General features: G+C 37.3%; 1 protein-coding gene and 1 long non-coding RNA gene across 2 annotated transcripts in view; both read right to left on the reverse strand.

Moving 5' to 3' along the window:
- The window catches only part of LOC135117059 (uncharacterized), a 162,620-nt gene extending 149,162 nt beyond the window's left edge, over positions 1-13,458 (reverse strand). The window contains exon 1 of the long non-coding RNA XR_010276620.1: positions 13,408-13,458. This is a non-coding gene — a long non-coding RNA (uncharacterized LOC135117059). The remainder of the gene's footprint in view (positions 1-13,407) is intronic.
- Su(var)3-3 (Suppressor of variegation 3-3) overlaps positions 1-16,248 on the reverse strand; it is a 223,690-nt gene that overhangs the window by 171,762 nt on the left and 35,680 nt on the right. The window lies entirely within an intron of this gene.

Consider the following 16,248-nt stretch of genomic DNA (forward strand, 5'->3'; position numbering starts at 1 on the left):
GAGTTGAGTATATGCAGCTTACATTGTAAACAGAATAAGAGAAACTCGAACATAAGTGCGATAGAAACGAGATAATTATGTTTCTTTAAAGAAATATTCCTTTAAACCCTTTATGAAAGCGTGTTGGAAGAATAAAAAGAAAAAAAACCGTAAACAGATGTATAGCGAATCACATTTCTTCAGAGGAAGTCTCGTAGTGGGGTAATATTTAATTATCCCGCTGCGGAAACGCAAGGCGGGGTCGCGTTGACCCCACCCGCAAACAAAATGGCCGCCGACGTTACAATTACATTCCTTTATCAACCCGCGGAAGTCGCCACTTTAATATTTACAAGTGCAGTTATCAAATTAAAGTGCTCCACTGCCTTTTGGGTTCAATTATTATTTAAGAAACCACTGTCATTTCATTGAGGATTCTGGTCTATTAATTTATGTACGAATACATACATACTTTTTCTCAAACGTGTACCTTAGTAGGTACCATCCTTTTACACTTGACATACAATTACGACTGCAATCAAATAATGAAAGCGAACTAAACAACCGTCACAATTGGATTAATAAGCGCATCATAAATTTAAAAAGCTTCGTCGTAGACGTGTGACTTGCTACAGATCAAACTCCATGATCTCTATTTCTTAAAGCATAAGGTATAAAGATAACTTATCGAGTCGTGTGTATATGAAACTTGTAAGCCCGATACTCATCCTAAGTTGGCGTGAATAATCGCAAAGCACCGCAAATGTGCCACTGATGCAGTCTACCGTTTAACTTGATGCAGATGCGATGCTACATTGACAACTATAATTACGTGTCATGGTTTGCCAAGCAACGGTGATTTGAAAACTGTTAATTATACGCTTGATTTTATATAATGCTCGTATTAAGTGTTATTTTATTACCCATGTATGAAACAAAAGTTTTATGCCTCGTTTCTTATTTTAAAGTAATAAAAGAATAGCGTATAAGTACTAGCGCTCAATGCTGTTATAAAGCTTTGTTATGGTTTTATATGGCAGAACAGCATCTACGACTAAGCACACCTGTCGAACCTATTGAAGTAAACAGACGTTACAAATCAAGTTGAATCACCAACTATGCAGATTGGAAATAATATACTATTGTCATTAATAAACGATCAACAAGAGTTCGATTCTTTATTTTTTCAATGGTGCGCAATCGCAAGCCGCCCGTTGAAGTCTTTTGTATACGCGTCAAATTTAACTGTTGGGAACGAATTCACCGCCTGTATTTTTTAACATGGCCGTTCGTTCACTCACATTAAATGGCAATAATTTATACATGTAACTAAATAAATAACTCGACGGTTAAAGACTGAACATTTCGTATCAATCTTAATTAATACGCAGTGAAGACGAAGAGTGAATAAATTGGTGTATTAAAGGGCGCATGAGATATTTAATTATTGTCGATTTCGATCAACACAGCCTCCACTTGCGTGACATGGACAAAAGAGACAATCTTAAAAGAAGCTGACTTCTGAATATAATCGCGTGCTAAAGTGTTTTGTTGAGTGAGATACAATGTCGTTCAAAAAGCTATAGTGCCAATGTCATAGAAATATATAAACAGTGTAGAATACTATGCAAAAACCAGGACCAGATTACCAACAATACTTACCTAGAGGTTAATCAACTAATCTAAACAATACGAATATAAGTCAAATTCGGCAAATATCTTGGCTGTTTCCAATCGCTCTATATACTTTAAAAAGTTCCATTAACGATGACAAAAATCTCAATACCCTAATCAACCACCACCTTAATTACATTACCAGTATTGCAACATCCCAGCACTTTACCGTGCACCAGTACTCAGGCGGCGAACACATATGCGCGGGCGCCTCCCGCGGTCCGATTAAATGCTCGAGCGGTTTGTGTAATGAAGCGAGATAAATCAACGGCGTCACACGCACCCGCACCCGTGACTCATGACCTTACTCCAGCGGTTTGTCATTTCATTTGCACTACTTGAAATTGGATGAAGTCGTTCTGTGCAAGCGTCTACGGTTTTACACTCAATGCAAGATGCCTATATATGTATTTTTTTTTAAATTGCGACATGATGTATGTTCAGTAAATATATTACAGTAAACATTTCATTTTAGTAGGTATATAACTTGTATTGCTTGTGTGAGTGTTGGCAAGTATATTAAGAGTGCAGGTTGTCAATGCATATTTAAAATAAAAATAAAATTATGCCTGTGACTCATGACCCTACTCGAGCGGTTTGTCATTTCATTTGCACTACTTGCAAGTCGTTTTCTGCAAGCTTCTTTATACAGTTTTACACGCAATGTAAGATGCACTTCTACATAGTTAATCATCATGTTGATATTGTAATTGATTGCTTTTATTAATTTGTTTTTTTAATTGTAATATGATGAGTGTTTAGTAAATATACTACAGTGAACATTTTAGTAGGTATATACCTTGTGATACTTGAGGGAGTGTTGACAAATTCCAGTATATTCAATGTGTAAGTTATCAATGCATACTCGAGCGGTTTGTCATTTCATTTGCACTACTTGCTATTGGATGAAGTCATTTGGTGCAAGCGTCTACGGTTTTACACGCAATGTAGATGCACTTCTAGTTAATCATGTTGATATTGTAATGTAGTTGGGAAAAAGGCTCGGGAGATGATGTTTGCAATTATAATTCCTTTCGTTAATTTATTTTTTAAATTGCGACACGACGAGTACTTAGTAAATATACTACTGTGAACATCTTAGTAGGTACTTTGTGATACTTGTGTAAGTGTTGGCAAGTATATTAAGAGTGCAGGTTGTCAATGCATATTTAAAATAAAAATAAAATTATGCCTGTGACTCATGACCCTACTCGAGCGGTTTGTCATTTCATTTGCACTACTTGCAAGTCGTTTTCTGCAAGCTTCTTTATACAGTTTTACACGCAATGTAAGATACACTTCTACATAGTTAATCATCATGTTGATATTGTAATTGATTCCTTTTATTAATTTGTTTTTTAAATTGTAATATGATGAGTGTTTAGTAAATATACTACAGTGAACATTTTAGTAGGTACATACCTTGTGATACAAGTACATTAAATACTTAGGTTATCAATGCATACAATAAAAAGTCTGTCTAGGTTTTGAGTTGGTCATCACTTGCTTTTATTACTAGCTTTACCTAACCTAGAAATTAGGTAAAGCTAGTAATAAAAGCAAGTGATGACCAACTCAAAACCTAGACAGTATACATGATTCTATAGAGAAAGATATTAAAGTAAAACTAGTCTTTTGTTGTCCACAGTTGGCTGTGCAAGAAGTCAAACCTGTATTGTATTTTGTATTCGCTAGACACAGTAATCAAGCCAGACGTTCAGGGACACTAGTGCATTGTTGTCGCGCACGTGTGTACTCATAATTATTTGCAAATCAGTGCATTTTTGTGGAGATATAGTTTCAAATGCAACTCGTTAAAAAACGTTACAGAAGTGTTATTGATAATAATCCATTACCAATAATGATCAATAATAAGTACGTGAAATCGAATAAATACTAAGAAAACAGTACGTAATTGGCAACAATCTAAATGTTGATTTAAATTCTAAAGCAACAAATTTTAAAACGCAATTTAAGATTAAGTATGTAGCCCTCCAACGTTTTAAGTAGAAACAATAAATTCATCGACACTAATTGGTGGTTTTCTCCCATTTATCAGCTCATTACATCACAGTAGCGCGAATAAAATAAAATATGTGTGCGGAGCGGTCCGTGCGCCGTGGGCAGATCATTCGCATGCGATAAGCGTCGGTCAGGCACATCGTAAATTCAAAGAGCAGGCCCTGCCGAACTACAGACCTGATTGTGAGCTTTAATCAGTTGTATGCCTACTCGCAGCCTCTGCCAGCGGCCACTCCGTCTCCAAACAGTTTCTTTTCAAACTATTCATCATACCAAACACAAAAATGCCTAATAAATGTTTGGTAACAAATTCTTTATTATTGTATCTATGGCTTCAAATACAATTTATCACCTTTAAACTAGTTAGCGCCTCATAAATAAAGAGCTTTATTTTTATCGTTGAGCTACAGTTGCTCATAACTAAAACGCTTATAGGTGATTATATATGTTAAACACAACATTGTCATGGCTTACTAAATAAAGTAATTAGAAACCGGAAAATCTGCCCACTACAATAATATTAACAGTGAATTTATTATTCCATGATATTCGGATCTGATACTTTCACAAAATCTTGTCCTCATTAGCATTTATAGATAGATTGTTAAATAAATATAAAATAGTGTTACATGATCACATTCTGTGGCGTTGTGTTCCACATTCGAATATTTTGGAAATGGATCTACAGCTACTACAAATCCGAATTTATTCGAGCGGCTGCGCTTTGAAGACGGCTACTGCGTTGCATGCATGCAGATGAGCGAACAACGTTTAATCGTTTAATGGAGACTGCATTAATGTATCAGATCGAATGTTTATTTTTATTCAAGAAAATAAAATTACTCTTTCCAACTGAGACAACGAATATTGTTATTGGATTTCTTAGTGCATGCTACGTGTACGCATTTATACAAAGAGCACCTTTAGCATAAATCATATCATATAAGCAAGATGTATTATTACTGTAAATAAATCAAGAATACAAGCGCTAACATAGCGAAACGTACTTATTGAAAATGTGAACACAAGATGCAAGCTCGTGGCTCGTGACTTGTGCACCAGTGAACTTTAAAATCGAAAACATTGTTTCGAAAATTAATCGATATTAAAGCCACGGGTATCGATAGCATTTACAAAGCATGCACGCGTGCGGCAGAAGCATTGGCAACACAAACATCGCCCCACAATTCCATTATAACATTCTACCGCACGAGAAAATAAAAGGTCTAAAATTTACATAGCACGAGTGACCCGATCCGAGGTACTCGACGGAAATTCACAAAATTCGCGACGTCTCTTTTCAACGTGCCGTTGCTTTTAGCGATATGAGAAGAGAAAGAGCAAAGGAAATCGATGTTGCGCTTCAAGCACATGAGTAAAATGTCATGCAGAACAAAATCCAATTTCATTTTCAAACATTGGTTATGCGCGTGAGTTACAATGCTCGTGCTTGTAGCAACTCATACCTTGCAAGACGTACCTGCTTAAGAAAAGTATCAAATAATTCATGTATATAGTTTAATAGAACTTCCCACCTCAACATAAACCATAACGTTTAAGTAGAATGGAAATATAAATCGTCAATAAAACCTATAAGCTATAGTGTCGCAACTTTAACAGAATCTGGAGCAAACGTAATGTAAATGTAAATTTTATAGTGCTCCAAGGCTTTGACCAAGCTTTGGCACTGACTATAGATCGGACTTTGAGATAAATTAAATGCGTTATACTCCCAAACCTTTGTAGATCATGTTTAAAGTACTAAATCTTAAGCATTATAAAATGCATATAAAGGTAAATTTGCTATTTTCTTAGTGTAAATTATTCCCGCATATTAATCGCTATTTTATTGCTCTAGGCTTAATATCTTAAAACAAAATAAAATCTTCGTCCTTTCCATTGATATTTTAAAACAAACATTGCTCTTTTATCTAGAATGCAGCCAAAATCATATAACACGAAGTCATCATTTCATAACCAGACTATTAAAAGGGTAGTAGAACGACAAAGCAGACAATGTTATCTCTATGTCAATCTATTGATCACGCAATTGCCTAAAGTGTTGTGCAAATGCACGCGATATTTTAGCGGCCATTAACCGGACCACGTAACACATAACCATAGCAATTAGTACATAGTCCGGTGAGCGACAGCGTGCCTAAACCGATTATATCCAGCTTTATCGCGGGATCGCCGCCGTGCTGCTGCCCAACAATACACGTGAACAGATTCCTGCGCCATGACCGACACGCAGAACCAACCAGATCAACAAACTGCACGACTAAACAACGCCTTTTCGACCATTTCCAACCGGACTCCGGACACTTGCGAAAGATACCTACTTGCTTATCAAACCACGCTCCTGCAACTGGTATTGTTGCACACAATTCTGTAATCATATTTCTTGTAAAACATGACAGCCCACAACAGTAGCATAAACAAAATTGTGACAGAGATTGATATAGGACTAATAGTTAGAACACAAATAATATCTGAGTAAACAGCGTACCCTCCGGAACCTGGTAACCGGCAAGGTTCACCATGGGCAATATTTTACGGCACCCTACTCGTGCAAGCGAAAATTGCATTAACATTTTTTGACAGTCACTAGTCGAAGCGATGACGAGGACGTTTAGTCTCACCGCTGACAGTGAAAAATTACGACTCCCAGGTCGGCGTAAGCAATGTGATCGCTCGATAGTTCCTAATGTATCGCTGTCAATCGCATGTTTTGACGTACGGAATCACTCCTTGCTATCTGAGAGCCGACGCAGCCTCTGGTGGCGCAACCTCTGCTTAGTCATTACCCGTAATAGAAGCGTCACCCGGACGTCAATGCATGCAATTTAAATTACTTCTGGTACTTTCAAATCTATCTTATACAATAAAGTATACCTTAATAAATAAACATTGAAAGCCAACTAACTACCACTAGAAGCTTCCTAACTGATATTTCCTCAGTCATAAGCAATGTTTGCAACATTACCGTCGGTTAACGATTGGAAAGTTTACATAAAACCTATGAATAGACACATAAAATACTTCACTATGAACCTTAGCAAAGCGCCCTACATGCAAATCAAGTCACGGTTCGACCTAAATTACAACTTGAGTACTTCTAACTGTGACTGACTCAGTGAAACCAAGTAATGAGCCAAATTATGTCCATCAGGCAACGACACCACTGTAATTATGTAGCAAATGATGCCAAATCTAAGTTTTTGAGAAGACCAACTCTATTATAAAGAGATTTGGCGATGACGAACCCATATAATATCAACATAAGCGTTGTTTAAACAAAACAGCTCACGTGATTACACAAAACTGTTTCCCCGTAATGCTGCTTGTAATCAAAAGATAAATAACATTTTCAAGAAAATTTTGTTCACTGCCTGGTAATCGTTGGTTTGTTTACTGGCTCTTTGATGTTCACACATTAGAAAATATATTTAATGGGGTTTGCGAAATTATTATGCTACATGAATAATAACCCCTGAACAGTTGTAAATACATTCAAGAACAAAGGAAATCGATGTGAGGTACCTACTTATGGCAACACATCTATGGCACCTTATATATAAAGCTAATCATTTTTCTTTTTAAAAAAAAAGAGGAACCAAACAAAATTTCACCTAATCCTAGTCGCATATTTTACACGAAGACATGGAATAAATTAAGCAACAAAATGGGTATTTCTCGGTACAATTATTCGTGTGTTGAACAAGCCCGTAGGCTGTACGACAACGCGCGACGTCGGCGCTCTCACGCAAATGCCAGCGTTATGAAACCGCTACGAGGTTGGAGCACTATGCCAAAACACCATTACTCATAGACCCATACAGTTCTACTCATTCTCCTTTTCTTGGCGTATCTTGCAGAAGCGGTGGAGGTCATCTTAAAATGGTACGTGTAAGAGTATTGTTATATTACCGGCATTACGTTCCCCAAGAGCGCTCTATGTGTCACAGCGTGCTCCAGTTCTGTGGACACGCCAGAATTGCCGTGGGAAGTGGTTGCGGACAGTAATTGTACTCTATGTCATCAAATTATTTTGAATTAAGATATCACGTCAACAACGCGACAAGCTCCAAGTAATTTACTGCCGCTCACATTTAGGTTAACTGAAATAATATATCGTGAAACTAATTTAATTCTAAGAATAGTGACTCAGGAATATGAAATCAAAGTACGTTCGTGAAATTGTTGGATTTAGCTCAAATCGGTGTCGTTATAAACTATAATCACAAAATTGTTTTAGTAAATCGATTTCAGTATCTGTACAGCAAATGTACGGGTAGGCTATAATTTATCATCATTTGCAGTTCAAGCAATTTAAATAGTTGAACTAGTAAAATTACTCAGTGTTTCAGTGTGCGGTCTAGATATTCAATCAGCGTCGGCTTTGTCAACCGATACCTCGAGGTGCGCGTGCGCAAATCAATTTGCTCGCGATCTCGATAGCGTGAGATAGTCAATCTCTAACGAGCTACCGACCACCAACTATGTACTCACCACTTACTTTAAGTTTTCCTATTTTAACGTTTAAATGTAATACCTCTCTTTTCTTGTATATTATGTTTCGTAACGAACTGGGCTGCGATTTACAAACGAATCGCACTATATTTTACATAATATTTTCCTAATATATTAACTTAGTCAAAACTTTCCTGTCATGTTTTTCAATAAATCTCTAATGAACTAGACAGATTTACATTCGAAATATTTGACCACAAATGAAGTTGAATGCAATGCTGTTGTAACCTTTACGCAGAACATAATTCTTGTATTCAATTATCTTAAAATGTCATAGATTTATAAATAGTCTGCAAGAAGCAGAACTGCATACCTTACGTATAGAGATACAGCTGCCAGTCACTTTCATTTCTCGCGTGAATAGAATCAGTTCTGTCGGTGTTGGCGCCTTAATCGTTATGACTTACACAATTTCAGAACCTAGAGCTTTACCAATATGGATATTATTTAAATAATATTCAAATAACAATAATTCATAGAGTTGACACTGTTTTCAGATAGTATGAGTGATTAAGTAGCACTTGAGTCCTTAATGAATCATAAAACATTGGCAAACCTTTTACTTTGACACAAAACTGCTGTGTTGTCGAACGGGTACGAGAAGCTTACTCAACGTACATATAACTTACTCAATATTTGTTTAATCGAGCAAGAAAAATGCGACGTCAAAATGAAGGACAGACTCACAAGATGCTGATAATTCTTTTCACACGTAATCTGTTTACGGCTGAAATACAAAATTATCTCCCAAACATATGAAGTTTGCCGGCGAGCAATCAATCATAGCGACTGAAGGGGCGCGGAAAACCGCAAACGCGAGTCTACTAAAGGCACTCTTATGAAAGCAACGAATAATACAGCACGAATCAATCATAGATTTTGCGACGATCCATCATAAGTTTTCATTGAAAAAAATACATGTTATAATAATTCAATACGTAGCATAAATTTTGGAGAAATATACCTTCCATGTTAAATACTGTTATTTTTGCAAGGTCGTGCTTTGAATATAAAAGTAAGTCTGAGAAAACAAAATATATGCAAGAAACGGTACATCTTCAATTACCTATTAAGCAGTAGTAGCACTAAGTGAGGATAATGATTCTAAAATAATTGTGCGCAGGTGCGGTACAGTAGCAATAAGCGATCTCACAAGAAATTGAGCTCTCAGGCAGCGTGTCTTCACGAATCAGGCAATTCGATCTAGCTTCCGCGAAGAGCGGCAGCTATTCCAAACCAGTCAACGCACGACAAGTGCACAAAGGGCGTCGGGACGTGGCATTGTAAAGTGGCTTTAAGTAGGCACAACTTCCTCCTCGAGTACTCGCAGTGTCGATACCTACGGGACGGAGGTCGGCACTCGCTGAATCTGCGATTCACTTATACAGCGAAACTTAGCTGGAAACGAAGAGTCGTGTAAACTTAACACGGGATAGTTCAATTGTTTTTCTTTTTTTACTACACTTATTTTTGTCATTTGTAAAATGTATGTTGGGAGCTGTCTTCGTATTTTTTAGCGTTCGACAAACGTTGATTTTTGAATAAAGGAAATCCATCATTATTGCATTTTCGCTACAAGAATATACATAGCCCTTAACCTTGTTTCGTTTATATCGAGTGATTATATTCATCACAAAAACTGTAGAAGCCTGATCTATGCTCAGCTGACTGGCTTCACTAATTTAAGTCGGTTAGCTAATTTATCCGCTATTTAGTCGGCGGTAAACGTGAGATCCATATCGCGTATTCTGAAGTTTAAGCTCGAGAGGCGCGCATCGAATTCACGGCAGGCGGGCCACTTGGATTACATACATGAACTACAATTTACCTACTACCTTAATTATGTTACTTTGGAGATAGGATCATCTTTATTACAACCACCCTGTTTTGTGCCAAAATAAATGACGGATTCAATTGTGCACGAATAGGGCATATAAAGCCGCACCTGTACCAATGCTATTTTAGATACCTAAACATAACCATGACATAAGTATACATAAAAAAATTAAATAAGATAAGTTCAGAATAGAGATTTTCTTAATAATATACCATGGGGCTGCTAACTCTCGTAATACTTCTTCAAAGAATTCATATTGGTATCCAAAATTACCTAATTCCTGTTACCTAATATCTAGTTTCAGATTCAGACTCGATTATATTTAAATGAAAACGAAATTAGGATTCAAATTATTATCCTAATCAAGAAGTAGCAGTGGCCGTAACTCTATTCAAAATTCTCAGATATACTGTGACCATAAGAGGAATTCACGGGTGTAATCGTTGCCATCTCCGGGCCCTAGTGGTGCTGGTTGCGGGAACATTTAAATTATCATGGAGTTAGATCCGCGCGCCCATAATCACACCGTTCATTTGTAAGCTAGCCAGCTAACAGTACAGCGCGGCCCAACGAAAGTATCGCCATCAGATACCGAGGGACGTTCAAGTTCAATATTATTCAGAACTGAGAAAAACAATCGTGGCTCGTTAAATTGCGATAGCGAGTACGCGATTGTCCGCATCGAGTTCCTTACCTTATACTCCTATCTATTGAATTCTGTACACAGTGAAGTATACAAGACAGCCTATCCACATTATAGTGTCCAGATATACCTACAACGTTTTGTACTAAGCTCGATCAAGCGTAGACAAAATCAAGTATGTCAGACGAACGGTCCTAATTACGATTGAAGTTGGAACAGCCACTAAAAAGACCTTTACCGTCAATGTATCAATCTGAGGAGGTTGATAGGCCAGAGCGATCAGACCATGCTAATGAGGCCGACCGGTTAAAAGGGACAATTGCTTGCCAGCCACTGTGAGGCTATCTTTAAGACATTTAAAGGCTGTATTTCTTGCGCTCCTACGTAGACGGGAATAAGAATGTTGTTAGACGTTGATTAATCGCTTTCTAACTTCGAACAAGGTTAAGAAATTGTGCTACTGTGTAGTGAATTTAAATCGAAAATGCAAATGTAGCCTAAATAACAAAAATAGATGTATCAGACTGAACAATTGTTTCATTGTTAAATGAAGTGAAGAGATTACAAATGGGTGAAGTTAGATAGTTCGTTTGTCGCTTACGTTAATTTCGTGCTAATAAACTTTAACAAACAGACGGCTCTGTGTCGTGAATGTCTTTAAGTTGCGCAAAGCAATTAGTGCGACATTCGGCGCCGACTTACAATGACGGGGATCTAAGTAAATGTTACTGTGCTTGAAGCTTTGATATTTCAGTAGTAATAGAAAATAATTACTAAAGTAAATTAATACGCCAGTTGATTCCAATTTAAAGATACCTATCATGGGTTCACTTTGAAAAGAAAATACAATTATAATTTATGGCTACTTTTACTATTTTTACATCAACAAGATACAGGACATGATTTCACTTGCAAATATGTAACTTCAACAAGAAACAAGGAGCTCTTGGAAGATAATACAAGCTCATCGATTCGATAAATCCACTAGCAGCACTATCTAGGCAGAGCATACAAATACGAAATTGATTGCTTCGTGTGGCGAGTGACATTTCAGTATCTGTGAAGAGGCGAGCGCGAGGTGTGCGCGGGGAGGGGGCAGTCTTCACACTGACATTTGAATAGGTCTGTCTCGGCATGTACCGGCACCCAGCGACGGCCAACGAAAGGCGACAATGTTCAACGAACACAGAACAACATTCCCATTGAAAAGAAAATTTACTTTTATTCACCGTCCGACAATAGTGCACCCTATTTTTCAACATTTCTGGTTGGTGAAGGTGGTCTCTAGATATTTATATTTAGTTCCAACCTATCGCTATTTATTTCTACAATTAATGCTTTGTTTTCAGCAAAAAGAACTATAAAACTGTCAGTTCGGTATCTTACCGGGTTTTATGAAAAAGATAAAGGGACTTGCCAAGATAGCAATGGGCAGTAAAATAAATTGGCATTTACGCAGATAATGTACCTTTTGTAGAAATATTATTGGAGCGGACTATTGTGCAAAAGAGCTCTAAATATGTTTGGTTTAGGAGGCAACTCCAGTGCTCCCGATTAATTACAACTACGTGAGCTTACATGGCGCAACACATTTGGAACAATAAATGCGTCATAACGCTTCTGCATTAGATTATCTGGAAGCGATACGTGTTCTGAAATAATGTTATAGGAATATCAGCGCTTCCGAACGTAACAATAAACTGAAACAAATGGAGGTTTTAAATTGGGAGAAAATGTTTTTCATTAAATTTATTTTTACGTAATTGCTTTTAACTAAAAAAGCCTAAACCTCGTAAGATTTATACTTTTCCTACTTAAGATATATTAAGGTTGAGTGACCTATGTAAATGTGAGTAGCAAAGCCATCCTCTCCACTCACTCGCAGTTTCAGGATTCCTCGGCGGCTATGTGAGAACTTCGCAAAACAAAGTTTCCTGTGAATATTTGTATATATTTGTTTTTACAATGAGTGGCAAAACTGGAAGCGTTTTTTACCTGAATGACTAAAAAGGTGAGGGTATTTGAAGTACCCGTAAACTGCCATCCGTACACAAATAACTATAAGATCTAATAAGGAGGTGGACTGTTGGTATTATGTAAGTAAGTATCTACATCAATGATACATACCATGAAAATGAAAATAATGAAACGATATAACCAGTATATTCAGCGCATAATTAGCATGACAATACCTGATAAGTAACACTAGTAGGTATATAAATAAAATTAATATCTTAAATGCCACGACAATGATAAGAACACATTTATTTTGATTCGTACTGATCAATAGTTACGACCTTAATTAAGAAATCATAAATTATCAGCTTCACACTTATAAATTGATTTAAAGGCGTCACGTAATGAGGGTTTTTGAAATTTTTTCTGCCACCGGGTGGCGCCACGTATGCGTCTGGTCCAAACAGCTGTCAAATAGTATGGAATTGTAGGTGCCGAACTTATTGTTTATTGAAATTCTGTTATATTGGAAGTGTTATTGATTTTATTATGGACTACGGTCAGAATAAGGTTTCCGAACTAAAAATTGAGCTAAGAGAGAGGGTGCAAAAGTCACTGGTAGTTGAAAAATTTGTTAACACAATATGATTTAGTTTTTTTTATTTACTCAACCTCAATAGTAAAACAATAATGCAGTGCTTTAATTAAAAAACCACTAAAATCGTTCACTATTCATAGTAAAGATAAGCACTTTGACAGTTACCTGGACCTGACGACTCAGTGCGCCACCTGGTGGACGCCATTTTAGAAAACCCTCATTGATCAAGCTCGTGTCAAATATTGACAGCTGACGATTAAACAAGTCGACACGCGTATGTCACGTCTCGATCACCACATGGTAACTACGAATCCTATAAAAAATATTACCCAGAAAAGTTTTATTAAAAAAGTAATAACGGTATGTGCGCGTCCAATATGTTGTGAAAAACTGACACGTGTCGAGCTGTTGACTTTTTTAAGCTTTCACCTGTCAACTAAGTTGAACTAAATAATTATTTTGCATCACGAAATTTTGCGTAAACCTAAACGAAAACTGTTATAATGTTAAAGATTTACAGATATGCAACTACTGCAGGTACTTGTTGCCTATTGATTCCCAAGAGGTATTTTTAATTCATTTTAAAGATCCAGTTCTATTTTTTAAATGAAATGACTCTCTTATCGCAAAAACTTTGATGCTAACTACTACTCTGACCAACATAAGTCATAAAGGCAGCGACAAATTCGTCCTAGTTAAGCCTACGTATCGGCAATAAACATGCAAATACTCGTGGCGATACACGGCTCCTCCCGCGGGTCCGCGCTGAGAGGCCAGGGGGTCGCATTCACCACCTGTACAGCTAATTGCCGCGCCTCCTAGCTGTAAACAGTTACACCCCGCTCGCTGCACCTCTGTGCATGCTGAACAATGTACTACACAACTAATACAGCTTCACACGCTATTATTTATTCCTGAGTTTATCAATTCATGTATCTTGTATGCGTATAAGCGATATAACTCAGGAATTCAGGACTTTGATTGACATTACATAAAATTCAAGGCACTCTACTACATACATCATATACAAAGACACTGGTACATATTTACAGCAAGGATAGTGGAAATCACAAGTCAATAAAAGTGCATTATCAAAATGATATTGAATAGATAGTAGAACCCTTGACTACATAGAGGAGAATCAATGTGCAGGCGTGACCTAACGCCAAAAGGCAAATTGCTATTGTTTATAAACAAGTCGCGAACACATTGCATGAAACAATACACTAGGAAGTTACTACAGATTTGTATACATGCATGTAAATAGATAAGTTAGCGGGGCATGAATTCCATTACAATTAAAGTGCTCTACGGAGAATAAGACATACGCTAAGTACACTAGAGAACAAGGAGTCAACTTGATGCATTTTGGATTATGAAGATTTTCAAAGTAATAAAGTAGCAGTGAATCAAACTGAAAAAACAGAAGATCAAAGTGTCATTTATGAAGAACGGTCATATTACAAAAGGGCTACTTCAAAGACAGAATAATAATTTTGATTCGTCACGACTCACAACGCGACAATATAATAACTATTTCAAACGCGTCTGCACCGAAATAGATGGTAATTATGGACATGAAAATCCTATTGAAGGATGTGTCAATGGGATATTTACTTCCGTCACGGCACGAAAACGATACTTCGTGCGTACCAGTCACGGCGTACCTGTAAAATCTTGTACTAACACTGTATTTTATATGTCGACGCTCGTTCACCTTTGTTATACAATACTAAACAATATTTGCAAGTACTGGATATGATAAGCGATTCCATTATTTGTGGTGCTGCTATTTCAACTGAAGTAGCATGTTTTCCACTTTGAGATTGTACAGAGTCACATACGCTGACGCAAAGTTATACCTAATGGTATTTTTTTATGTTATTGCCGTCTCATATGTTACAATAGCCGTTAAAATATTAGAATGGGACTCAATCTACCTGACTGTCAGCATAAACCTCGAACATACGTGTATTATTATTGAAACACGTCGATTAGAGAGACTGGCCAATTACCATCCATAAGGTATTGTGGAGAGTTTAGCGCAGCGATGCAACCAACAATTTCTATGTCGACGGTATTGAGTTACGATGCACCGAGCTGATGCTTTATTATCCGGTCCATCTCTTCCGCCCTTGTTGGTCCGCGATCACTCGTGTCGCCGGCATAACGGTCCCGCCCGATACGTCCGCATTATTAATCTTACCATTGTATTAGCCAACAACATCTCACAACATATGCGCATTGATAACACTAATGGTAAAGCCGCTTGTTTAATGCAATCAATAACTTCGATACTGTTAACTGACACCTCCTACCTTACTTACTTACTGACTCACGGCCACCTATTCAGGTTAATATATAACTTCTGTGATTTACGTCCTACAGAGGACTTTTTGAGTGTTGACCTAGTTCAAGAGAAGAATGAAAGCGAGCACAAGTGTGTAGTTAGGAATATTCGTCGCGTGCCCGCCCACCGCCATCATCCAGGCGGCGCACACTGTTCACCTACCCTCACTCCAATTATGATAACCATCACTCAAGGCGAGCGGAACGAAAGGGGGCAGGCACCGGTTAAAACGTAAAATTACACTTCAATTTTTACTCGACGGCGGGCGCACAATAAAAAACAAATATTCTCATGGTGAGTATCGACGAAACGTGACCGGCCTTCGTCAAAATAGTCGGCCGTTGTCTTATTGGGCGGCACTTTACATCAGCCAAGTGCTAAAGTGTAAAACGCTGCAGAGAAATTTATAAGCTTCACGTCACGAATATTGAATAATGACTTTACAAATTATCAGCGTCAACGCGTATTCAATTATTTATTATCGCACAACACTGTCATGTTTCGAAATAATTATGTTGACTTTTATTTCTTACGAAACTGCGAAACTGATGGGTTTCAGTGCAAGTATAATGAATTCAGGGTACCTATAGCACTTTCCGGCGCTTGACACATAATAACTAATAATTTTCGCTCAATATATTCAATGGTCTCGAGCG

This window comes from Helicoverpa armigera, chromosome 7 (assembly GCF_030705265.1).
Source record: "Helicoverpa armigera isolate CAAS_96S chromosome 7, ASM3070526v1, whole genome shotgun sequence".
In the NCBI taxonomy this organism is placed as follows: Eukaryota; Metazoa; Arthropoda; class Insecta; order Lepidoptera; family Noctuidae; genus Helicoverpa; species Helicoverpa armigera.